The following is a 27,425-nucleotide window of genomic DNA, read 5'->3' as shown; positions in this document are numbered from 1 at the left end:
TGGCAGGTGTTGTTGTAGTGCCACAGGCCAAGGTGGTGGAGGCAGGGATGTCCTGGGAGCCTGATGGCCCTGGGAGTCTGCTTGGGCCCGCATCGTCCTCTGCAACCAAGCTGGCAATGGGATCGTCCCTAGAGAGTCCATGCTGTGAGGGGGCGACTGGTGCTGGCGGTTGCTGGTTTCGCCGGTCAAGTTGCGATCACCTGAGGGACAAGATTTTCATGATCAATGCTGTGGACATGACATGTTTTTGGTACCAACATTACAATTCACTAACTTCTCACACCCCCAACCCCCACCACCCTCCCTGTGGACATGGGGGCCTGTTGGGAGTTGTAGTTCTGGTCTAAAACACACCCCACCCAACACCACACTCCCTGTGGACATGGGGGCCTGTTTGGAGTTGTAGTGCTGGTCGAACACACACCCCACCCACCACCACCCTCCCTGTGGACATGGGGGCCTGTTGGGAGATGTAGTGCTGGTCTAACACACACCCCACCCAACACCACCCTCCCTGTGGACATGGGGGCCTGTTGGGAGTTGTAGTGCTGGTCTAACACACACCCCACCTAACACCACCCTCCCTGTGGACATGGGGGCCTGTTGGGAGTTGTAGTGCTGGTCTAACACACACCCCACCCACCACCACCCTCCCTGTGGACATGGGGGCCTTTTGGGAGTTGTAGTGCTGGTCTAACACACACCCCACCCAACACCACCCTCCCTGTGGACATGGGGCCTGTTGGGAGTTGTAGTGCTGGTCTAACACACACCCCACCCACCACCACCCTCCCTGTGGACATGGGGGCCTGTTGGGAGTTGTAGTGCTGGTCTAACACACACCCCACCCAACACCACCCTCCCTGTGGACATGGGGGCCTGTTGGGAGTTGTAGTGAGGTCTAACACACACCCCACCCAACACCACCCTCCCTGTGGACATGGGGGCCTGTTGGGAGTTGTAGTGCTGGTCTAACACACACCCCACCCACCTCTCACACACACCCCACCACCCTCACTGTGGACATGGGGGCCTGTTGGGAGTTGTAGTGTTGGCTGCTTTGACAACATGCAAGGCTGGAAACGTAGGAGGCAACATTTGTGTTTGGTCATGGTGGGTGCATTTGAGGCCTGGACATCACATTTGGGTGACTATGTGGCCCACAAGCATGAATTGGAGCCTGGGAGATGTGTCTTGGCAGTTGTACAAGGCAGACCATGTCAGTGTGATAGTTGTGATTGGTTTGTACTTACCAGCCTCTAGTCCCGCCTCAATTCTTTCCAGGCTCTCAGGGTGCAGTATGCCCAGCACCTTCTCCTCCCATTCTGCATATGGTATGGGCTCCGGGGGAGTGCCGCCGCCAGTGTGGTGTGCCCGCAGGTGGTTCTTTGCCCTGATGCCTTTCACCCTTGTCTTGAGGTTGTGCCACCCCTCTGGATCTCGTGTTTGGTGCGTGGCACGGTCCCTGACGCATTCTCTCTGGTCACTATCCTGTCCCACATGTTGTTTTTGGTTGCCACGCTGGTCTGCTGGACTAGGGTGCCGAAGAGATTTGGTTTAACACGGATGATTTCATCCACCATGACCTTCAACTCACTTCTCTGTGAACTTGGGATTTTTCTTGGGTGCCATGGTGTGTGATGTGCAAGGTGTTGGTGGGGTGGGGTAGGATGTGCAGGTGTGTGGTGTGTAGGGATGGTGTGGTGGGTGTTTGTGTGGTGGGTGTGTTTGTGTGCAGGTTACATGTGTGTTTTTGTGTGTCTGCTGTTCGTGGTATTCAGCCTCTTGCTTGCAGCTATGCTGTGATACAAAGGATTGTGGTTGTGGGAGGGATCCATTTTATACTCTGTGTGGTGGTTGTATCCCAATGATTGTTGCTAGTCAGGTGTTGTGTGGGTGTGTTAACTTGGGTGCATTTTTCGGTGCTTGGGGGGGTGTCATTGTGGCGTGTAGTTGCTGTGGGTGTTTCAGGTGGGTGGGTGTCCTGTTTGGTGTGTTTTGTATTTACTTCCGTCAGCCATTTTGTAATCGGTTTGACGGAAGGGATGGTGTTCGTGTGGTCCTTCCGCAGTCATAGTCCGTTTGTCGATGCATTGTTTCCGCTGCGGTCGAGGAAGGATGTGAGTTCCGTTCGACTGGCGGCGTTATCCTAATCGCGAGGCTGGAGCCTCCGAGGTATTGCGGCGGCTGTGCCTGTTCCCGCGGTCATGTTCGTCCGCGGTGGAGGGTGTTTCTTTAGTGCCGTCCGCTTGCGGCGGTCTTTGCTGTGATCCGTCCGCCGCGGTCGGAGTTTCTTCACATTATTATCGTAATTGCACCAGCGGTTTATCCGCGGAGCGGTCGGGAGTATTTTTGCCGCGTCCATGGCGGACGGAACCCATTTCCGTACGTCATCCTAATAGGCCCCTATGTGTGCACTATACAAGTTCCACTACAGACATACATACCCAATTACTGGTGGAGTAGCGTAATTTTGAATGCACCCTAAAATACTATGGAGTGCTTGATAATCAGCACTCAGATATATTCTGTGTGAATAATGTTACTCAGAAAAGATGGAATATTGTATATTTAAATTACTCCATGTGAAAACTAATAGGTCTTATAAATTGTGTGCATAGAAATGTGACTAATGAAAGTTTTGCAGAACATATATCAATATTCTGAGATAAATTAAAGTTTAGATGTGTCTCATTGTGAAGCTGGTGAAATAAAGTGTATTTAGACCAATGTTTAGGCATTTATATGTGTAACAAGAATATTTTCATATTGGTGCACTATGAAATAACGTCTTTTTCGTAATCTTTTGTAGTTTTTTCATGCATTAAGAAACTGCATTTGCTATATATTTAGAAATTTGAATACATTTGTAAGCTTGTGTAATATCACGTTGACATGATTTCTAGGCCTCGAAAACAGTTTTCAGCACAAGCTCACTTTAAAGTCTAACATCTGATTTGTGTTTGCCCTTCAAAGTAGAATGTGTTTGCATGTTTTTGTTTCTAAGGTAGGTGTGGACAAAGCTTCATTAGTTAGCGAAAGAAGGGTTTTTGTTTCAGTGAGGTAGTGAGGTATGTGAGGAAAGATTTGGCAAGGAGAAATGCAGTAACGAGCAAGGAGGCAAGTTCCCATTGAAGAGGAGCAGAATGGCCAAATACGAATAAAGTTGCCACTTGTCGATGTGAGAAAGGTGTTGCTAGTAGCCAATTTGTATTGGAATTGTGGAAAGTTACTGTTACCTGAGTTGATCACCTAATTTACCTTGAATGCAACTAACATCTTATGCTGTAACTTGGAGAGGAACAGAGAGGCATCTTAGGACTTCATGAGGTTCAGACCTCTTCTTCTGCTTGGTGTGGCTTCATGCTACATGACCCTTACTTGGAGTTTCTTCTACTGAAGACTCTGACAGCTGACACCTTTCTATCATCCAATTCTTATTTAATGCTTCTTAGTTTAGGGTTGCCCCTTTTAAGGTAGTGTAGGGAAAGACAGTGTGCTCATTCTTACTTTTGAAAATCAATTGATGCAATTTAATGTTCAATTCTTTCTTCTGATCATTTGCATCGATATAACTGAATTAGTTTTATGCTTTTTGTTATATAAGGTAAATCTCATTAGGAGATTTGGACTTATTCTGTTTGTCCTATATTTCTATACTGTGATGCTAAGACTGATTAATATCAATCAGTTTCTGAATGTATAATTAAACCTTACTAATCTCAATTTTAGTTGTCGAGTAGCAATGGTTACACTGTAATGAGATTAAAATGTTATTGTTTTCTTTCTTCTTACCGCTCAAGCAGCTAAAAAACCATATGGTTGAGTGGGGGTGTTTTAGTGGACCCAAGCGTTCTCACTAGGCTAGGAATCTGTACAAGCTGGTGCACGAGCTGCAATCAGCACTGCACAGTGTGGGGTTTGCTTATATCCACATCAGAGCTGCGTTGTTTGCAATTTGTGCATTAACATTCAGAGTTCAATTCATGGGGCGTGGCTAAGCCGGCCAAGATGGCGGACAGGCTTTCTTAGAGCTCCGGTCGGCTGCCCGCCACGCCGACGATGAAGACTACCACCACGCATATATGTCACCTCCAGCTGCTGTGAGAGACTCCCGAGACCACCCTGGGAGCCTCTGAGTGCAGCGGTGGGTCCGCGGCGCGTCCGCACTGGCCGGTGACGGTCTCCGCCGAACATCTCCCAAAATGGCGGCGCCCAGGGACTAACACTGGAGGTCCCGAGTGACTAACGCGATTCCTCGATTACCGAGCACCGGAGTGCTCTACACACCTCGGCGGCCATCCCCCGCATCCGGAGTGTGCTACCGAGCACCGGGCGCAGCGGTGTCATCAGGGGGAGAACTCCCGGCGGAGTCGCGATCCCCGGACCCGCCGAGGAGACCCGGCGGACCGGAGCAGCGCGTGACCCCGCCGCCACCGGGGGCCCAGGCGGGAGTGGCCCTGCACGACCTGTCAGGACGGGTGCACGCTTATGCCGGTGCTGACACGGACATTCAGCGCTGGACGCCAGAGCGCCAAGGTGCAGATGTTCCCAGGGATTCCCCAACCCAAAATGGCGCCGCCTGAGTGAATCTGCGGGGAAAAGGAACAGTGCGGCTCTTGCGACCTGCAGGGACCCCGGAGACCGGCGTCCAGAGCCTACATCACAGGGTGCCACCGAGAGGCCTCGTGGCGGCGGAGGGCATTGGGGAGCAACAGCCCGTGCGCCCGAGGTCGGGGAGCCCCACACGTCATTGCCTGACCCGAGCCCCCCGGCGACCTGTCTGAGACCCACTGGGGGTCACTAACCTGAGGCAACAGCCATCTTGAGCAGCGGCGGGATCTGGAGTGACGGGTAGCAGTGGGGGAACACCCCGACCAACCCGGCAACGCGACGGAGGAGCAGAAAGTGCGAGGCACGGGACGGCCACACTGAGAGCCTCCCAGCCCCCCTGACGAGGGCACGCAGCAGACCCCTCACGATCAGGTGACGATAGGCCCACCCGGTGGGGCAAAACTACACGGAAGAGACCTCAGAAGCCCTGTCAACCCAGCGCCGCCGTGGGCGGTAGTTCGCAGCATTTCTGGCAGGCCGTGTCGGGCCAATAGGTCATCCAAACCACCCATGGGGCGATCACAGCGGACGGTGCCAGCGGCGCCGGCGCCGACCCAGAGAAGATCACCCTCCCCGGGCCCCTCACGTGGCTCGAAGACTGGAGGACCGCCACAGGAATCGGACATGTCCACCAAGCTGGACAAAGTCCTAGCGGCCATCGAGCACTCCCGAGTATCCATGGAAGCCAAATTCGGGGAACTGGCCTCGGACATAACCCTGCTACGCGACGACCATAGGAAGCTGGCGGATAAGGTGAAGCAAGAAAGTCACATGCTCCATGAACTGAAACCACAGGTCCAGCTCAACCAAAAAGCCATCAAGGATCTACAGGAGAAGGTCAATTTCCTGGAACGCAAGGCGGACGACTTGGAGGGACGCTCCCGCCGGAGCAACATACGTCTGATCAACCTGCCGGAGGGAGTGGAGAAGGAAGACCCTATTCAATACATAGAGACTTGGATAAAAACGTTCACACGGGCCGAAGACCTCATGCCGTTTTTCTCCGTGGAGAGAGCGCACAGGGTCCCAACTGGACGACCTCAGGCTGGCCTTCCGCCCAGACCATTCCTGTTGAAGCTTCTGCACTATCAGGACAGAGACACGATCCTACGGGCGGCCAGGCAAGCAAAAGTCCTCAGGGTGGAAGACAAAAATGTGATGGTGTTCCCGGACTATTCTCAGGCAGTACAACGCCAACGCGCCACATTCCTGGCAGTGAAGCGAACCCTACGCCAACATAAGATACAATATGCCCTCTTGTTCCCAGCCCACCTCAAAATCATCTATGAAGACTTGACACACTTCTTCACGGACCCCGCCGAAGCAAGACACTGGTTGGATCATCGCAATCAGTCCCGATCAGATCGCGAAGATACACCGTCGAGTTCTGCGTCCAACAAACGGCGGCGACTCCGATCCAAAAAGGTCACCCTCACACTGATGAATCGACCGCCGACGCCCAGTATCAAACGTGTCCCGGACTTGGAACAAATCATAGCAGACCGACGGTGGGCCATTCAGGCGGCGGCGGAGGTCAGTCAACCGGACACCGAACGGGAGATGGATCGAGGTCCACACATCTTTACATCTGAGGACGAGGGTCAGAGCGATGTCCGCACCTCCAGAGACGGTTCCGCCTCTCCGCCACTGGTGACCCCACAGACGGCGGATACACTCATCTGATGGCTACTGACACATACAGCGGTAAGATGGAGATGACGGAGCATACTTGTTGACGAGGGACATCGGGGAGACACGCCTAAGGTATTGGTGGTAGCATACACACATGCAGAGACACGATGCGGCGGGTGGCCTAGACCCGAGCTCAGGGCACCACCGCTACACCACCCCCTCACACCAAACGAACTAGAGACAGTACGAGATGTACGGTTTGGGCTTATTGTGCCTTGCAATGGGCCCCTTCAGTTGGGACTGTTTCCCGTATGTTGTTTCCATGTTACGCCCCTTCCCTTTTTACCCAGATCCTTACACGGGAGAGGTCATTTGGTCACAGTGGAAACATGTATGGAGGAAAGTAATGCGGGCGAGAGTGACTCTGGGTACAGACGAATGGTGGCGGGTGCACCGACAAACACAACTGACACACTCACATGACAAAACCCCCTAACACGGACGTTACCTTTATCACACTAAATGTCAGGGGGCTGCACACGGCGAGCAAACGTTATGCAGTCTATGCCTATCTAAAGAGACAGCAGGCTCATATAGCTCTCTTACAAGAGACTCACTTGACGACAGCGGAAGTCGGCAAGTTACAGAGAAAGTTGAGGGGCATAATCTGTGCCACAGGGTACTCTGCATTTGCCAGGGGCACACTGATTTGGTTCAGACCGGGGGTTCCCTGGCGTGAAAGGTCCAGGGTGGTGGATAAGGAGGGACGCTATGTACTACTGGAAGGGCAACTGGATGGACAGTCTATCCTGATAGGTAGTATCTACGCCCCCAATGTGGAGCAGAACGCCTTTTGGTCTCGCCTCACGAACACGCTAGCACACCACACCCACACCCCTTGGCTACTGGGAGGGGATTATAACAGTGTTTTAGACACGGCCCTCGACCGATCCCGGCCCCCACCGCCACGGTCACCACTTTACAGACAGATGGAGCTTTTCAACGCGTGGGTTCAACACTGGTCATTGACGGACATGTGGAGAGCGCTGCACCCCACGACGAAACTGTACTCATTTCACTCCATTCCACATGACCTTCGCGTGAGACTTGATAGATTTCTATGCTCACCTGCCATACACGCCAAAGCTAGACACACAGACTACCTCGGCAGAGTACTATCAGATCACGACGCCCATGCCCTGACCCTCAGATGGAAACCGCCCCACCCCCCAGTGCCGACATGGAAGCTCCCTCGGGAGTGCCTCACAGACCAGGCATTCACACATGATCACGGGGAACACCTGCAGGAACACTTCAGACTCAACGCGGGTTCAGCGTCCTCCAGTCTCGTGGAGTGGGATGCACACAAAGTGACGGCGAGGGGCCATTGCATACAGCAAGTACTGGGGGTACAAATGGTACTAGATCGAGCATTACGCACTACAGAACAGGAGCTGGCGACCATGCTGCGAGCAGATGACCGCGGCGAGGTGACCCAGCTGCAAATAGCCGAGGCTAAGACAAAATACGCTGAGACACTGCGGGACCTGCGTAAATATAACTTCAGAAAATACGCCAGTAGGGTACACCGGGAGGGCAACAGGGGTGGCACACTCCTAGCCTGGTTAGTCAGACAGGATCCCGACTTGAAACCTATCACGGGAATTACGGACCGGTCCGGTCACCTCCAGACATCCCAGATAGCGATCTTGCAAGTTTTTTACACGTATTACTCACACATAAACCAGACTTCCAGTCAAAGCGACCCCCTTGCACTGTCCAACTTCCTCCTCCCGTTGCCTGTCCCTCAAGTCTCACCAGCGGTCCGGAAGGATCTAGACAGGAAAATAACACATACTGAGATTAAAACAGCGATAGGGGCGCTTGCCAGGAACAAGGCCCTAGGCATGGACGGCTTCCCCCTCGAATATTACCAGACATTCTCGGTTCACCTTGCCCCGCGTTTAACGACTATGTTCGAAGACGCACTCAAAGCGGGAGTCCTCCCACGTTCCCTTAGAGAATCATTAATAGTGTCGTTCCTAAAACCACACAGGGACCCCCAGCTCCCATCTTCCTACAGGCCGATCGCGTTACTCAACTCAGACTGTAAAATCCTAGGTAAACTGTTAGCGATGAGGTATGCTCAGGTCGTGCCCCAATTGGTCCATCCTGACCAAAACGGATTTGTGCCAAACCGCAACACATCCCAAAATCTCCGTAGGCTATTCCACGTCCAAGACATTGCACGTGCCCAGTTCCCGAATGCAGCTTGCCTCATATTAGACCTCGAGAAGGCATTTGATTCCCTCCTGTGGCCATATCTGTTTGAAGTCCTCGCCAAGAACGACTTTGGCTCGCGCCTAACCACTTACACCAGGCTCCTTTACACACAGCTCATGTCCAGGGTCCGGATAGGTACCTACATCTCCTCAGAATTCACCGTCGACAGGGGGACTAGACAAGGATGCCCGTTGTCGCCCCTCTTGTTCGCCTTGGCGGTCGAACCCCTGGCGATACGCCTAAGACGAGAGGGTGAGGACTGGGGTATTCCCCTAGCACACGCACGGCACTGTGTATCTCTGTACGCAGATGACCTCCTGATTTATGTTAGGGATGCCACGAGTGACCTGACATGCATTTGGAGGACGCTAGAGGAGTTCGCGAAAGTGTCGGGCCTTAGAGTCAACTGGGGGAAATCCTCCATATACCCGTTGAGCCCCCATATGGCCCCCTTCGAAATTCAGATGGGGGCCCAATCACTCGCCTGGAACGCTGACGCCCCCCGCTACCTGGGAGTCCGGTTGTACCACACCCCGGAGGACTTATACGCAGGCAATCATCGTAAAACTTTGGCGGGTCTACGATCAGCGGTCGGTTTCTGGAAGACACTCCCACTGGCGCCTATAGGCCGAGTGGCCCTGGCAAAAATGATTATGGTCCCCCGCCTGTTGTATAGCTTCGCGAATCTCCCAGTGATCCCACCTCGATCATTCTTCGGAGAACTGAACACTCTCCTGATAGACTTGATTTGGGGAGGGGGTCGGCGACGGGTGGCACTTTCCACGCTCTACCTGCCTACCACGGAGGGGGGACTGGGAGCGCCGGCCTTTGAGGCATACTTTCTAGCGGCCCAGCTCCAGTGGCTGTCCTATTGGACGGCGGGACGTCACACAGGGGAAACTATCACAACTATTGGTCCCATCTCGCAAGCCGCGATCGTCAGACTTTTGCTGCCAGGCACTAAACCCTTACGGACCCGACCCCTGCAAGTATCTGTTGCCCGAACTTGCATGATGCGTATCCATCGCATGTCCAAAACACAGCCACCGTATTCGCCTTTGTTGCCACTGGTGAGTTTCCCTCGCAGGGATTCATACTATTCCCCGGGCGCGCTTCGAGTCTGGACAGAGCAGGCGGTCACGGAGGTCGAATCCCTGTTCGAAGACGGACAGTTAAAGACATTTGCGCAGATGATGGACCAATACGACCTACCACCGGGACAGTTTTTACTCCATAGGCAATTGCTAGATAGCAGCCACACGCACTGGAACCCAGAGGCCGGTGAACCCGCGACACATCCAGTGATTCACGCGATCTTGCACATGGGGGTGGGGAGACACTTAGTAACATGGCTCTACAAAGCGGTGCGTTCTTCAATCCTCCCATCCCTCCAATCTCTACGCCAGAAGTGGGAGACAGACTTCGGCAGAGTGGTCCATGACGGGGAATGGAGATCAGCCCTGGAATTTCCCAAAAAAGTCTCCAGAAACGCAAGGTTCCGCAACATACAATTCAACGTCCTCCATAGGGCTTATCTCACGCCGAGCCGCCTCCAACGGTTCTTCCTGGACACCCACTTCGAATGTCCCCGCTGTCGAACCCCGAGGGCAGATTTCAGGCACATGTTCTGGGATTGCCCCACCCTCCGCCGTTACTGGGACACTGTCCACCGAACCCTGGAAGAGGTCACGACCATTGCCACCATGAACACATGGGAGGCATGCGCGCTCGGAATTTTCCGTAGACGGAAAACCGAGAAAACGCAATGTCGATTCCTATCACTAGCCATCCTCCTAGCAAAGCGCGGTATCGCCATGCACTGGAGAGCCCCCGCGGGACCACCGGAGGCAGCGTGGATCGGCGCGGTAAAAAAATGGGGTAAGGCGGAGGAGGAGATACTCCGGGAGGAGGAAGTACGGGGACATCGCAAACATCCCATATCCCTGGAGTGGGCTCAACTACTATATGACTTCACACAAGCGACACGCCCCCAAGAGTCACCTACAGCCTCGCAATCTCAGGTACAGCCGACAACACCGACCCCCACGCATCCATAAACATGTCACGAACTCTGCATACATGTCGTGAGTGGCCACACCCGGCGACCCTCTGACACCCAGACACATAGCAACAACGCCCGCTATGTGCTTACGCCAGACAACCTGAGAGCACGGACCAGGTGCTTAGACACGATGACCTAGATCCCCCTCCCGCCCTTCCCTTACTTCCATCCCTTTCCCAAGTTATACAGTTCACCCCCATGGTTCCTGGGTAGGTTGGCAAGCTCACTTTAGACAGAGTGCTACCCTTACATATGGTTCACTGATCGAACTCACGGGTAACGACACCACGACGCCACATGTTATCGCGAACCACACCCACATAGTCGGTGCCCCCAGCACCGCCCCCATAATGCCCGACACAATACGAGTTCATCCCCCCACGGGAGCAGCTGACAGACTAACATGATCAAGACGGTCCCCCCCTGGGGGGTGCATACGCTATGATGGGATGTCACGTGGTACACACTACTGAGCACACAGATAGGGGCGATCGACAGACAACAACCCCGAACTGAGAAGTGCCAAACAGAGACTACTCCTAAAATTGTATCTCAATGACCTCATTTTGTAATGCTTGTTCATCTTGATTGCTCATTGTCATGTTGTTAATGTAAATGCAACCTAAAACCCAATAAACAAATTTAAACAAAAAAAACATTCAGAGTTCAATTCATAAAGATCTTGCTATGAAATTGTGTGTTGTAGTCTTGGATTACTCCTGAATTGCAGGAGTACTTCTGGCTTACTCCTGAATTGCGGAATAAGCCAAGAGCACTACAAGGGTACGGCAAGCCACATATGCCCATAGTGTTTTCGAGTTAAGGGGAGGTGTGCTGCAGACAGTTTGATTCCTTAAAAATGAGTGCAAGACTGCTGCTCATGAAATGGCCAAACAGGCTCCCAGGCCCTTTAAGGGTTTATTCTATATGTCTTTATGCATCAGACAGAGGAATGTGCCAATTGTATTCCTTGGTGGTGTTTTGTTTTCAAAAGCTGTTACCCTTGGGCTCCACTCCTCTTAAGTAAATGCTCTTACGGTTTAATATAATGGAAGATACCATTCTTCAGCTGAAACTCAGATGTGCAGCACAAACATTTTTCAATTCACAGTGCGCTACAATATGGGAACCACTGTTAAAATCGGCACAAGGAAGGATTAGTATTAGAGAAACAATGGTTCATTAGGGCCAGTTAGTCCCACACTCGTATTTAAAAAGCAAAGCTTTTTTTAGAAAAAATTAATTACATTATTCTGTATACTTACATTTGGAGCCCGAAAGCAACAATTCAGTTAGAAAGGCAAGTATGATCCAGGACAACAAATAATGATTTTGTTGCAATTGTTTTATTTATTGCAGCACATCATCTCGTTTTTTTGTGTCTTTTTAATGATGATTATCACGATCGAGTGCTCACAAAAAAGTGACGACCATTGTTTCTCTAATACTCTTCACATTGTTTCTCTAATACTCTTCACTACTCCGGGTTCTTGAAAATTGTGGGCTTTCTCTTGTTTTGAAAATAAATAGGGGAGGATTGGCATTTAAAGAACAAGAGCCAAGCTGGAGAGTTTCTAGGGCATTCAATGATCATTTCTGCAATTTATTTGGATGCACAAAAGATTGTTTGCCTTGCCAAAGTTCATTGGATTTAAACCTTAAGGGAGAGAAAGGCATGTTCGCTACAGAGATGGTTTCTGTTATTTTGGCATAATGAAAACATATGCAACAAACCAAACTAGAGTAAGAATTATTAAGGGACAGATGTCAAACAGTTAAAAAATGTTAAAAACAACTGACGCACCAATTTTTTCTCCAAGTAATATGGTATTTCTAGTGTAACTGGTGAAAAGGCGGGAAAACATAGTTTACAACGCACGTGTTACAACGTGTGTCAATTACAACGCATTTTTTACATCGAAAATCCATTACACTGCATGTCATTACATTGCATAATCCATTACTACGCATTCCCCAAATTAACGCCCCAGCGGAGTTAGAATATTAATTGCGTTGTAATGGATAATGCGTTGTAACAACATGCGTTGTAACAACATGCGTTGTAAAAAATGCATTGTGATCACACGCGTTGTAACGCGTGTGTTGTAAAGTATCATATTCGAAAAGGAGAACAGGTATGCAACTGAGAAGAAACTAATAAACATCAGGAAAAACATGAGTTTTCTATTGTGTAAACTAGACGGGGCTTCGTCAGCAAGCAGGGACACCCCCAGAACCAGCCACAGTGCTTATCACATCACACAGAAACATGAAGTTCCAGTCATACGTTTCCCCAGTGCATCTTACCCTACAATCGTCTCCTTCTCCACTTTTCTGTGTAATTTTTTCCTGGCTCAAGACCACTCTTACCTATGGTTGCACTATGTTAAGTCCCCCTCTACCCGTACTGGGGTCATGTGCACCTCATTACTGCCTATAAACATAGCTTCTTTCTAGGGTGTTGACCATGTGTGATCTTTGACCTGTGCCTTATGGTACTCAAGCTCTGACATGTAACTTTTCTCTCTGACGTATAACTTTTGCAGATTTGTTTTCCATATTATTAGATCATGATTGGAGTTTATAGTAGTTCCTCTTTCAAGATAGTTCACCTGTATCCTATTCATATGCTGCACCTGTATATCAGTGATACCCATTGTTTCCATTTTTATGATAATGTATATGAGACCAATGTAGGAGGTCCTTACAAGAATGTGTGTCTTATACATTTGCTCGTGCTCCTGTTCTCACGAAATGTCATGCTCACAAGGCCACCTTCCCATGCATCACAGTAGGACCTGCTATATATAGGGCACTGTGCTTGTCTTCGAGTTCAGAAGACTTATCAGAACAGGAGGCTACATCACAAAATATATTTAGCTTTCATCCCAGGAGTGCTCAATTTGAGCCAGTGGTTTCCGGTGGAAGGCCCCAGCACTTATTTTTGGGGGTCGGCACTTATTTTTCTGCATCAGGATTTTACTGCAAGCAAAAGACACATATGGGACAGACGGAGGAAGAAAAAGACAGAAAAGCGTCCCAAAGGGAGAAAGCAAAAAGATGCAAGAGTGAGCTGAAGGGGCAGGGAGTAGCTGTAAATGGAATAAAGACGTCCGAGATAGCTTTAGGATTATGCTGCCGCGGTATTAGGTGCTTGCATACTTAATTGCAGCAGCCATGTGGTTTCAGAGGAGAACTTTGACCACCAGTACGTATTATTTTACAAATTAAGCACTGCACCCAGACATAGCCTGTTATGATATTAAGACTGTGCTTAGTACCTTGGTTTCAGCTATCAAAAGTCTGCTTTTCATCTCTGCTAAGGGCAGATATTCTAGCTACTAGAAATTTGGCAATGGTCACGTAGGAAATTATATATATATATTATATATTACATATATATTACTCACTGGTGGTCGCCAGTAGGTATATATAGTTAGGACCTAGTTACCATAGGAAATTCCGAACATTCTATTGGGAATAACTTTGGCGCCGATTGAGGGATCTGCCTGTAATTTTCCTTAAATTTGCCTCGCTCCGCTCCGCTCCTTCCCTTCAAGTTTCGGGGGGATTCGTCAAGCGGGGGCCGAGAAAAAAGGGGGGTCCCAAAACGTGTTTTCCCCATGTTAATTTCCATAGGGACATTCTGACAAGGCTGCAGCTCGAACGGCTGAACGGAATTACACCAGATTTGGCAAAATGGTAGGGACTGGTATGCAGCAGTGCCTTTTGTATGTTTGATGTAAATCCCTCCAGTAGTTCTTGAGAAAATTGAATTTGAAATTTGTCATATGGCATTTTCTATGGGACCTTTAGACACGGCTACAACCCGAACGGCTGAACGGAATTACACCAATCTTGGCAAAATGGTAGGGACAGGTATGCAGTAGTGCCTTTTCTATATTTGGTGAAAATCCCTCCAGTAGTTGTTGAGAATTTGAATTTGAGCAAATTATATATCTATATGCGCTCAACATTCTATTGGGAATATTGAGGAATCTGTGTGTAATTTTTCAGAATTTTGGCCAGCTCCGCTCCACTCCTTCCCTGCAAGTTTCGGGTGATTCGTCAAGCAGGGGCCGAAAGGGGGTCCCAAACATGTTTTCCCCATGTTAATTTCCATAGGGACCTTTAGACACGGCTACAGCCCAAACGGCTAAATGGAATTACACCAAACTTGGCAAAATGGTAGGGCCTGGTATGCAGATGTGCCTTTGCTATGTTTGGTGAAAATCCCTCAGGTAGTTCTTGAGAAAATTGAATTTGAAATTTTTCAAATGGCATTTTCTATGGGACCTTTAGACACGGCTACAGCCCGAACGGCTGAACGGAATTACACCAAACTTGGCAAAATGGTAGGGACAGATATGCAGTAGTGCCTTTTCTATATTTGGTGAAAATCCCTCCAGTAGTTGTTGAGAAAATTGAATTTGAGCAAATTATATATCTATATGCGCTCACCGTACGTGCACCGTACGCGTACTGTACGCGTACCGTACCCTTACGTGCGCGAGCGAGTTTCTGATTGGCTGGCAGTCGACTGTCAACATTCTAAACTGTCCAAACCAGGAAGTGTTGGCCACCATCTTGTTTTTCAGGAGAACTGAGGCACAACGTGATGTCACTGACCATGTAATGAATGATGTAATATGTGACATCATCAGCAGTGGATTGCGGGTGCGCGAAATATAGTTAGTACAACTAACTATATAGGAGCAATTTCAATGGTTTTTTAAATGCTAATTCCCAACTATATAAGGCCTGAAACTTGTGTTTTTTAAGTGAATTTGCAAGGTTTTTAAAATGCTAATTCCTGACTATATAAGGCCTGAAACCTATGGTTTTTTAAGTGAATATATATATACATATATATATATATATATATATTGTTCACCAAATTGCCCTTAGCATTTAGGAGGCACACGACAGGTCTCCGCCTTTCCTAGCTTCACATTCAGCGCGTCGCCCCACTTCGCAAGTCTTTAAAATGCCCGACGCGTTTCTGGGAATCACTCCCGTCATCAGGGGCTGCCATCAGCGAGACTCGTTCGTGCAGCGATGTATTCTGGGCTTTTTTATTCATTCAAGTCCCAACAGTAGGCGTGTGCTAAGTGCGCCGTCATACTGAGTTTGGCTGGGATTTGTAGTCCTTTACGCTGCACTGTAAGTGTTCTCTTTTAAGTAAAGACAAGAGTCACTGACCATTAAGGCACATATAAACCTATAGTAGGCTGCGTTGTGGTTCGATGCGCTGTGATTTTCATCGAGGAGTCCTGTGCCACACCTCCAACCAGTTTGGAAGCACCGTCCTCAAACTGTTGTCAGACGTTTCTTGTTGCAGCAGTTGATGGTGCTCTCCCCACGACTAGGCTGCCGTGCTGTAGATTGTTCACCAAATTGCCCTTAGCATTTAGGAGGCACGCGACAGGTCTCCGCCTTTCCTGGCTTCACATTCAGCGCGTCTCCCCACTTCGCAAGTCATTAAAATGCCCGACGCGTTTCTGGGAATCACTCCCGTCATCAGGGGCTGCCATCAGCGAGACTCGTTCGTGCGGCGATGTATTCTGGGCTTTTTTATTCATTCAAGTCCCAACAGTAGGCGTGTGCTAAGTGCGCCGTCATACTGAGTTTGGCTGGGATTTGTAGTCCTTTACGCTGCACTGTAAGTGTTCTCTTTTAAGTAAAGACAAGAGTCACTGACCATTAAGGCACATATAAACCTATAGTAGGCTGCGTTGTGGTTCGATGCGCTGCGATTTTCATCGAGGAGTCCTGTGCCACACCTCCAACCAGTTTGGAAGCGCCGGCCTCAAACTGCTGTCAGACGTTTCTTGTTGCAGCAGTTGATGGTGCTCTCCCCACGACTAGGCTGCCGTGCTGTAGATTGTTCACCAAATTGCCCTTAGCATATATATATATATATATATATGTATAATGTTCAGTTTCTTTATTCTGTGTAATTTGTATATTATTTCTAACATATTTGTGTCTTAAACTATCATTTGCTACAGTTACCCAGTACTGGGCTGGCGTTTAATAAGGGACTTTAGTATGCCAATTTATAAGTGTGCTAGGCCGGGTAGGAGGATGTAGGAAACTCACAAACAACCTTCCTGGATGGACTGTTTGTCTGTCCCAAAATGAGTCCTTCTTCAGGTAAGGTTTAAGGAGAGGTCAATGGGCACATGTCTGTTTCTTCACTCTGCATGGCTTGTATGTATATATATATATATATATATATATATATATATACACACACACAGCTTACACTCAGATGGCGAAGCGATTACTACCAGGTGCACAGGCCAGGTGCAGGGTTGCTCTTCAGAATTACCCAAAATAAAATGAAATACATAGTTTCACTAACTCAGCCTACCATTCGTAGTGTGCAAAGGTTTTTTAACTTAGCTCTTTGTCAACTTTGTGAATATGTTTTAAATGCTCAGCAGCTTTTCTATTTTCACAAAGTTCTCTCTAATGTACCTAGTGAAAAACCATATAAAAAGAAATTTTTGCGGGGGAAATGGTGGAAACATATGCGCTTTAGGCAAAATTCTTCCCAAAAAAGGTTTTGCTCAAAAAAAAAAAAATCTGCAAAAACTTCTTGTGACAGAAAATTGTATCTGCGACCAAATTTTTTTAAGCTGACAAACTTCACAATGTTATGTAAAGCAGAGCTCATGAACTGTATGTGAACTTTTATTTTCACTAACCCAACTTATAGGTCCACTTACAGCAACACACACAGTTCTACTAAGAGTTCCACTCACAAGATAACGCATTCACTTAGTTCCAGTTGTAGCACTCAGCATGTGGTACCACTCACAGAATGCACTCACTTTTTTAGCAGGTAGTTCTGTGATTTTGTAAGCCTTGTAAGCCTTGAGAAAGCCGCACCAAGCAACCAGGGGGCAAAACATGTATTGCTGATCTTACCACCAATACTGTATGACCGCTTTTGTCATCCTGTTTTATAAGAAATATTATGAATATTCAATACAGGTACCTTTTGAGGATAAAGATAAATTGATCTTCCTTTAACCTGTGCATTATGCAACAGTACGAAGATCACGACAAGCACCCTCCTAGCACTGCAGAACTATTTGAGCGACAAAGCTGAGCACAAATTAAGGCATCTAACAACATGGTATTATGCATTCATGACTTGCAACCATATGTTTAATGTAGATCGTAATTCTGAAAATGAGATACAGGAAATATGAGACAGTATAGCCTCCTGGACTGTCTGAAAATCAAGCAATAACTCAGAGAAGTATTGGGTCAAATGAATTCACTTTACGTACTAAGGGTTAGTAAAATAGTCACTCGGCTCTGTGCTGTGCCGGAAAAGTCCACTATGATTGTCGATGCAGTGTTGCACATTCAGTGCATATGAACACAACCAGGTCGGACAAGGTTTTTTTTAAGGTGTTCTTTCTGTTTTATAACTCTTTTCTGAAAAGAATATGGCCTAGCTGTGAGCTCAGTTATGAGCTAGGAGTGTTCCAGGGACTTGAACATTTCAGTCCTAGGGAATGACGTGTGTTATACTGCTGCTGCTCAGCCTGAGTCTATGTGTGGGAGAATGCTGGTGATTTGAATGTTCGTGTGTGTGAGTGTCAGTTTGTCAGTTGGAGATGGGCTGAGCATCAGTGAAGCTGCTCCTGGTGGGGCTCTCCCCTATGTAACTCCATACTTCAATAAACCTTCTTGGGAACTACCTGGATTGGACCTTTTTCTTTTTACTACATTGTGGCGATGAGTGTGAAGTTCTGCTATTCCTGTAAGTTGTATTGTGCCTTGTGGCGTGCCCCACACTTTCCGCCCCAACCTTTCCAGGGGGAAGTGCTATTGTTCCTGAGTGTCCCTCCATGCCGTGTGGATTTTCCCACACATTCCACCCCAGCGTGATTTGGGGAAGTTTGCTTTTACTGCATATTGCTTTGTGTCGTGTGTGTGCCCCCTCACATTTCACACCTTCTAGGGTGTTGGGGGAAGTGCTGCAGTTACATGCGTAATTTACAAGTTTCTCCATGCCGTGTGAATTTTTCGCACACATTCCACCCCAGCCAGAGCAGGGGGAAATGCCACCTTTTTTTACGTGTTTGTTCTGCCGGATGTATGACGTTACAACGCAGGCTATTACAACGCCTGCCTTTACAACGCGGTTTTTACATCGCAATCCATTACAACGCATAGTGCTTTTGGGTGTTGGATAGTGAATAGTTTAATTTACTATTCCAACTCCAGTCCCCGTGGACACTAGGGAAGGTTATTGGATAGTAAATTAACCTATTCCCTATCCTAGAGCGCCCCCCCAGCGCAATGCGTTGTAATGGTTTGCGTTGTAATGACCGCGTTGTAATGGTAGTGCGTTGTAAAAGTTTCGTTGTAAAGGTTGTTTACCTGTTCTGCTGTGTGGTGTTCCCTCATACTCCACACCCCAACTAGCAATGTTGGGGGAAGTATTTTTATTGTTCTTGATGTTCCGTGTGGAGCCCCGTCCACACCTCACACCTCAACTTGTGTTGTTGAGGGAAGGCTTGCTGTTAATATGATTATTAAGATGTTCTGAGTGGATATTATCCATGCTTTCTTACTGTTTTGTTTTCTTATTGGTGAGTTTGCTTTCACACCTTTGTTGTTGGTTTCCTTGTGCTTGTCATGTTTGCCTGGCCAGCGTGCACAATTCTGGTACTTGGATTGGTATGTAGTCCGTGGTGTGGAGTGTTTGAGTTTTTTTGTGTAAGAAAGGAGGATGGTGGTGTGGTGGTATGCATGAGCCTTTTTACTTGTGTCACTGTGTTCCATGTTTAAGTTTTCATGTAATCCTTCTAGAAAGTTGTCTGCTAATTTATTTCATGCTTTGTTTTTAATACCTTTTGTGTCTCCCTTCTTTTCCGTTACAAAGAAGGGGGATGTGTTATACTGCTGCTGCTCAACTTGAGTGTATGTGTGAGAGAATGCTGGTGAATGGAATGTTTGTGTGTGTGAGTCAGTTGGAGATGGGCTGAGCAGCAGTGAGGCTGCTCCTGGTGGGGCTCTCCCCTATGTAACTCTATAATTCAATAAACCTTCTTGGAAACTACCTGGATTGGACCTTCTTCTTTTTACTACAATGTCCAAATGTGTTTGTGCCTGATTTGATAATTTAATGTTGAACCAATTATGTGCTCAGTCCTGAAGTTTTTTCCTTGCTCAAATTCCTCAGTGTTTGGACTAAACTTGGTGTTTTAATGTGTGGGGAAATCACAACCGCACATTATTCCTATACCCACTCCAACAATAATCATAAAAATTCTGAATTGCATGGTAAAGTCACAAAGGCGAAAACACAACGTGGATGAATAATCTTTTGACCAAGGCCACTCATTAATAATAGTTCACTAATGCAGTTTTTCTGAACACAAATACGAGATTCAGAATGAGAGACTGAGGCCCTGATTACAAGAATGTAGTAACTGACTCCACGCAGGTAGAAGAGTTTCAGGAGGATTTATTAAAGTTAAGAGGGTGATCAGAAGTACATTAGTATTCAGTCCCACCAGGAGCACCCAGCAAGGCGCTCAGACCTTCTCCAACTGTCTGCTTCATACACCAACATTCTAAGTGACATCAACTCAAGAGTGTTCAACGGATGGAGGAGTGGAAAGCATGTAAAACATATTAAACAGGATACTACATATCCTCCTTTCTTCCAAAGGAAAACAAAAGAGAAGAAATTATATTCAGGTGTATAAGCTAGTAGACAGAAATAGAGAGGAGAGTACAAGAGAGAAACAAAGCAAAAGTAGAGACAAAGAAAGCAACAAAAGATTTTAAAAGAAACAGATAGACATATCCTCCTTTCTGATAAATGTGAGAAAGAAATAAAGCGAAGAAAAAGAAACCCGAAAGAAACCATCAATGATTACTCTCTGTACACCAACAGGCCAGGAAAATGCACGAGAGAGCAATCCAAATCAGGAGAAAAATAGATGACAGTGAAGAAGAGAAATACAATATAAAACTCCTTCTTCTCAATACAATCAAAAACATTAGAGTAATTTTAGAAAAATAAATAAATTGACAATTACTGGGCTAAAGTGTAATGAAAGAAAGAAAAACAGAATAGAGAAACGCCCAGTCTTAAATGGACCACTGCAGTATAGTTAAAAGGTAAAAACCCAAACTATACACCCAAAAGGGTAAAAATATGAATGTGCAGAAGTAAAAACACGATAACATCAAACTGTTGTGCACTGTAGAAGTAAAACAAACAACCTACACTAGACACCTTAAGAAAGGTAAGAGCGCGCCCTGCAGTGAAGGAATAAATATATAATGACATGTGTAATGTCATGTCCGTGTAAGGATGTACCTCGACTAGAGGTACCATGTTATGCATTTGATTGACAACCACTACAAAAACATGGGACTTGTACCCATAAGAACGATGTAGATGGGACTGACACCCACTACAGAAACATGGGACTTGTACCCATAAGACCGAGGTAGATGGGACTAACACCCACTACAGACACATGGGACCTGTACCCATAAGAACAAGGTAGATGGGACTAACACCCACTACAAAAACATTGGACTTGTACTCATAAGAGACAACATGGGATTTGTACTCATTAGAAACACTTGTGTGAATAAGAAACTTCAACACCAGGACACAAGAGTCTATGTAAATACCATAGATCAGCAGGAGATTGCATGTAAATATCAAAGAAATTGGATGCAGCATAATAATACATTTGGCTGAGAGACATGTAAGAAGAAAATAGCACAGTCAATACATTAATTACAATTTGCATGAAAACATGGTCTAAACACAAGAATGCTATTTAGAAGAGTCTGACCATACATGCTAGATTTGTAGTTTGGCAATAAATACATTTACCCTTAAACTAAAACATCTGTGGCAGCTGGAATAAAACAATGTAGAAGCATGTACTCTGAAGTGACATTCAGGCAAAAGACTCTGTGACCATATGAGTAGCAACCCCTAAAGAAAAGTACTTGCGCAAAGTCAAATGTCGAGGAATACCTTTCACTGTATGTTCATCAAAAAGGAAAAATGTTAAAACAATGAGACATTACTACCAATCCAAACATTGAAAGAAGTAGCAGTCCAAAAGGATCCACGACATGACCAGTCTACTCCATGGTGTGGTGTTACTACACCACACCATGATACTACGGAGTTGTTTGTTATATTTTGACACATGTGTGAGCTTCTGTTTACGCATGGGTCGGAACTACATGTTTGAAAGCATTTAGCAGACCTGATAATTATCAAATACATTAAACAACTCAGCCTTCATAAAATTTCAGCAAGACAAACCTGTCAAAATTTAACAGGAGGAAAACATGCAGTATTTACTGTATCATGCAGTTTTGGTGCGCACCCGATAAATGACGTACCCCGTGGTATCTATATATATCAAGGGGTGATAAATAATGGCTAAACTCGTAATCGGGCCCTAAAGGGTCATTTAGAGTTTTGCAGACTAGCAGCACTACTGTAAATTTGCACTGCTCCTTGCCAAATTCCCTGCTCCCCCAATCTATTTAGAGATAGGTGATGCGCTGGGTTTCCAATGTTGGGGCTTCTGATTCTTCAACCTAAGACAACTTGTGAGCAAATGTCCCATATGCCAGAGGGCTCTCAGGCAGGGCCGGATTGGGAACCAAAACCAGACCTGGCAAACATCTTGGCCGGCCATCGACCCCCAAAGCACCACTCCCGCGGCAGCTTTTGCCACAGGGGTGTGATATTGCAGCTATGCAGCAAAACCGGCCCCAGTAACAAAAATGGCCTCGCAGGGGTCCAAAACCGACCCCCTGCTGGTGGCTCACGGGGAAACGCCCGATGCCCGCTATGGCCAGTCTAGCCCTGCACTCAGGTCCTAGCGACAGCCGTCCCCTCTTATTAAGGTGGAGGCTAGGGTACGCAGATTTCCAGGTTGGTTACCTTCAGGAGTGGCCTGGTGATTTTGAGTGAAAAATCACCGAATTGACATTGGACACAGGGTGAAAACTGTGTGCACATCAGGGTCACTGGTTTTTTGCTTTCCAAAAATTAACTCCTGCTTAAGGGAATCATTCTTGAAGAAGAAAAAAACGTTGCCAAGCATGCTAATTAAACATGGATGCCTATTCAGCAAAGCTTTACCTTCTTAATAAATTGTTCACAGCAACTGCTCCCCTGAGGGCAGAAAGGTCCTCACTTGCGTGGCGATGACCTCTAAGTATGGCAGACGGTCTTCTACCGGGAAGGAAGAGGCAAAAGGTTCTGCCGACTTGGTGAACTGGAAACCACCATCCATAAAGTAAAAGGACCCACTGGTGTGGTGCTCTTCAAATTAATAGCTAACTCTTGGCAAACACTAACCCAACCCCACAAAAAAATCAGTCAACTTCACAGTACCCAGCACTGATATTCCCACAATCAAAAGGCTCTGAATGTTATCTCTGCAAATATTCTAAGAATCCTTAAATACACTATTCGTCTCACCTCGATGCATCACGTAACAGTGTATACACCACCTTATCCGCTGCAGTGGAGCTGAGGCGACAAGCTTGGTGCCATAAAAGTCACCCTAAAAGAATAAATTAGACATCATTTATTCATAAATATTACTGTGAAATGAATGAGTGGAGAGCACTGACAACTCCTCCGTAAGTATAGACGTCTAAACACACAACTTGTCAATAAAACACAACAGATGTGCTTAGAGAAAAAGATAACTATGTATCAGCGTTATAATAAGATATGTTGTACTACTGCCTTGTAATAATCAATTTAGCCACAAGATGGCGCTGAATAATCCGGTATGAAAAGAGCAGGAAGAAAGGAAACATTATTTTCAGGAGAGTAATCATTTGTAATAACAACCAGTTTGATACTGTAAAACGGAGCATCGAGGTACTATATTAAAAGGACGAGACAACATAGGAAGTGAGTCTGCAGAGTGCGAGTTCATTTTCTTCACTAACATGACATTTTTCATGTAATGCTGCCTGAAACGTAATGCAAGATACATACAATTAACTGGCAGTTTTTTTTCCCCATACTTGTATTTCAATTTAATTTTAACCTACAAATATTTCTACTTTAAATGTTAGAGATAATACCTTGGTTGAGGTTACTGCCTTTAAGCGTGTGTTTATACAAGTAAACGAGCGGTTTCATTCCAGAAACATTCCACTAACCGAGCTCATCAGATTGCAATTAAACAGTCATAACAGGGCCTTCGCACAGCAATAATCACCTGAAGAGGGAACCGCAGGCAGCGAGGATTGCGTTTGCTACATACGGATAATGAGCTTATGGCAGCTTTCCTTCCGCGGCGGCCATTGCCTGGCTCAGCAGCTCTCTTGACCTGTGAATAATGCCCACGCAGCCTGCTCCGAGAGGCGAGCAGCCGGGCCCCATCTGGAGCCGACAGACAGGTGGTCTCTCGCAGACCCTTAAAATAGAAAGCAAGATAAATCAAGCTGAAACCTTGAGAATGTAATGGAAGAGAAAACAAATTTCTTGACCTCGGCCCGGTCTCATTTTGTCTAGCGGTAATTACATAACCTGTTCCTATAAATGATATGCGGCTCCTCGGTGGCTTTCTGCCTGGGGCTCAGGTGTGTATGAGGGAGTCCGGTTACTCTAATTGTAATTTGCCTGCTGAAGAGGATTGTATCTCTTGCAACCTTTCTCGAAAACTAAGTCTTACTCTTTTCTTTTGAATTTTTGTGACCTCTTGCTGGGTATATTTAGGGGAATAAGACCAAAGGGCTGACGCTCTGAGATTCCTTTTGCACAAAGTAGTCACAAACTGCGCACTGACTTTTTACGAATGGAATATGATTTTGCGAACTTACCTGCGTACTATTAGGTCTGCTCACAAAATCCCCATTTGTAGGAGGTTGATGAATGACTTGCCTAATTAATATTGACTAAAGAGGTTGCAATTTGGAGACCCCCTGTGATTGGTTGCAAACATTGACGATGGCCTGCGAGGGAGAGTAGACAACCATTCATGTCATGTCTTTGCACTCCTAAATTGGAGGCCTTTTTTTTCCTTTTTAAGCAGCCCGAATTCCTTAAAGGAACAAATACCTCTTTTCAAAAAAGTTTCCCATTTGGAAACATGTGTGCAGGAGTCGGAGGGTCAAGGAGGAGAGGCTTAAAGCTTACCAGTCAGTCAGAGCAGAGCCGCAGGGCGGTGGTAAACCGGCAATGAAATATTACATATATCAGGAGTGAGTGGAAATACAAAACAAACAGCCACATAATTGGGAAATAAACATAATAGAACATAGTAACACACAAAATTACAAATGTAAACAATGAAGAAAAATAGAAAATCAAAGAATTAACCAGAAAAAAACACTAATGCTCAGCAGGCCATCACGTTTTGTGGACGTCTACACCCCGTGGTCGCTCACGTCTTATGGACAATTTGGGAAATTTGTCTGACTCATGAGGACATATTTAAGGATAAAAGCATGAAAATACATAAAGAACCACAGGCTGTAACAGCTGCCGGAATACACTCCCCTAGAGGATAGACTCTTACTGGACCCAATCGTCGACAAGGCCACCTTCCTAATATATAAGAAAATTAATCACTAACGCACCAGACCCACTAAGCAGACCCTCCAGGATTTAGCGATTTCACGGTTTGCCGCGAAATCCGCACTTTTGAAAAAATGCCGCGATTTTGACAAAAGTGCCCGCAAAATCGGCATTTTTGTAAAAATGCCGCGATTTTTAAAAAAGTGCCAGGGAAATTGTAGCAATGCACAGGTTACAGTTGTACATTTCTATGGTAGAGCAAAACATGGTTATTTTCCCCCCAGTCCCACATCTCTAACAATCACCAGCAACAGGCGTGCGTGCGGTGACGCGTTTGTTTGTTTGATGTGAGCAGGGGTTTTTAGATCATTAAAATGGACAAGCCCCTCTACAGCCATGCATTTGTCAGGACTGCAAATAAAGCTATGCACTGAGGCAGGGCTGAACACGAAGTCATGCATATGGATAGTAGTATGCATGAGGTCATACACTGAGGCAGGAGTACACTTAAAGTTGTGCACTGAATCAGGAATACATGTGAAATTAAGCAGAGGAGCAGAAGTATATGTGAAACCATGCTCTTAGGCAGCCATCCACTGAGGAAGGAGTACAAGGGAAACCATGCAGTGAGGCAGGAGTACACGTGAAACCATGTACTAAAGTAGGAGTATATGTGAAGCTGGGCACTGAGGCTGGAGTGCACATATAGCCATGCAGTGAGGCAGGAGTACATGTGACGCTATAAACTAAGGCAAGAGTACACATGAAGCCATGCACTGCACTGATGTAGGAGTTCATGTGAAGCCATGCACTGCACCAATGCAGAAGTACATATGAAGCTATGCACTAAGGCAGGATTACAAGTGAACCCATGCAGTGAGGCAGGAACAAATGTGAAGCTATGAATTGAGGCGTGAGTACATATGGAGCCATGCACTGCACTGATGCAGGAGTACATGTGAAGCTATGCATGAGGCAGGAGTACACGTGAACCCATGAAGTGAGGCAGGAGTATATGTGAAGCTGGGCACTATGGGCAAGAGTACACATGAAGCCAGGCAGTGAGGCAGGAGTACAAGTGAAGTCATGCATTGAGGCAGGAGTATATGTGAAGCTATGACCTGAGGCAGGGGTACTCTTAAAGCCATGCAATGCACCGATGCAGAAGTGCATTTGAAGCTATGCACTAAGGCAGGAGTACACGTGAACCCATGCAGTGAGGCAGGAGCACATGCGACGCTATGAACTGAGGCAGGAGTATATATGAAGCCATGCACTGCACTGATGCAGGAGTAAATGTGAAGCTATGCATGAGGCGGTAGTACACATGAACCATGCAGTGAGGCAGGAGTACATGTGAAGCTGGGCACTTAGGCAGAAGTATACGTAAAGTCATTCAGTGAGGCAGGAGTACATGTGAAGCTATGACCTGAGGCAGTACACTTGAAGCCATGTACTGCACTGATGCAGGAGTTCATGTGAAGACTGGCAATGGACTGATGCAGGAGTACATGTGTAGCTATGCACTGATGCAGGAGTAAACATAAACCCTTGCAGTGAGGCAGGAGTACATGTGAAACTATGACCTGAGGCAGGAGTACATAAAAAGCCATGCACTGGTGAAGTTAGGGAAGTCTCTATTAATGTTTTATCATAAGAAGTGGTTCTATCATCCATGCCCTCGGTGAAGAATGCAACGAGTCAATGTTGACTTCACGTATCTTATCACCTAATACCTGGGTACTGGTTAAACTAAGCACAGGGACACATTTGACAAGGAACGTAAAACAAGCATTGAAAATGTAATAGGTCTTGCCTTTGATCAAGTTAAAGCCATTTGCTTTGCTAATAATATTGTATAGCAAAGCAAATGGCTTTAACTTAATCAAAGGCGTGACCTATTGCATTTTTAATGCCTGTTTAATTGTTTGACGTCACAACAGGCGAGCCCGCAGACGGGGTGCTATTTCAGTTGTTTGATGTCACAACAGGTGCTGTGAAGAGGCTGAAGACACCAAGGCCCATGGAGGTAGCTAGGCTTGGCAGGTGGTGATGGCGCAATGACTCAATGGCATTGTGAATTAATGAGGTAGTCAGGCCCCACGCATGGCAGTTGGTAAATGCATCTTTGATGGGCTTTTCAGAACCTATACTAAAGCAAATGGAGGATTGCATTTCCAAGGGAGGAATAATAGTCTTCACCTGTGGGCTGCTTCCTCTGTTCCATATCCCAGATTGCCTACTTCAACGTGGAATACTCTGCTAAAG

The 27,425-nt window shown here is 46.7% G+C and overlaps 1 long non-coding RNA gene across 1 annotated transcript in view; it reads right to left on the bottom strand.

The window, feature by feature from the left end:
- Positions 1-23,922, bottom strand: part of LOC144819588 (uncharacterized) — a 180,315-nt gene extending 156,393 nt beyond the window's left edge. Inside the window, exon 1 of the long non-coding RNA XR_013607471.1 lies at positions 23,857-23,922. This is a non-coding gene — a long non-coding RNA (uncharacterized LOC144819588). The remainder of the gene's footprint in view (positions 1-23,856) is intronic.
- Between the last annotated feature and the right edge of the window lie 3,503 nt (positions 23,923-27,425).

This window comes from Lissotriton helveticus, chromosome 2_1 (genome assembly GCF_964261635.1).
Source record: "Lissotriton helveticus chromosome 2_1, aLisHel1.1, whole genome shotgun sequence".
Taxonomy (NCBI): Eukaryota; Metazoa; Chordata; class Amphibia; order Caudata; family Salamandridae; genus Lissotriton; species Lissotriton helveticus.
This window is presented reverse-complemented; position numbering and strand designations above follow the sequence as displayed.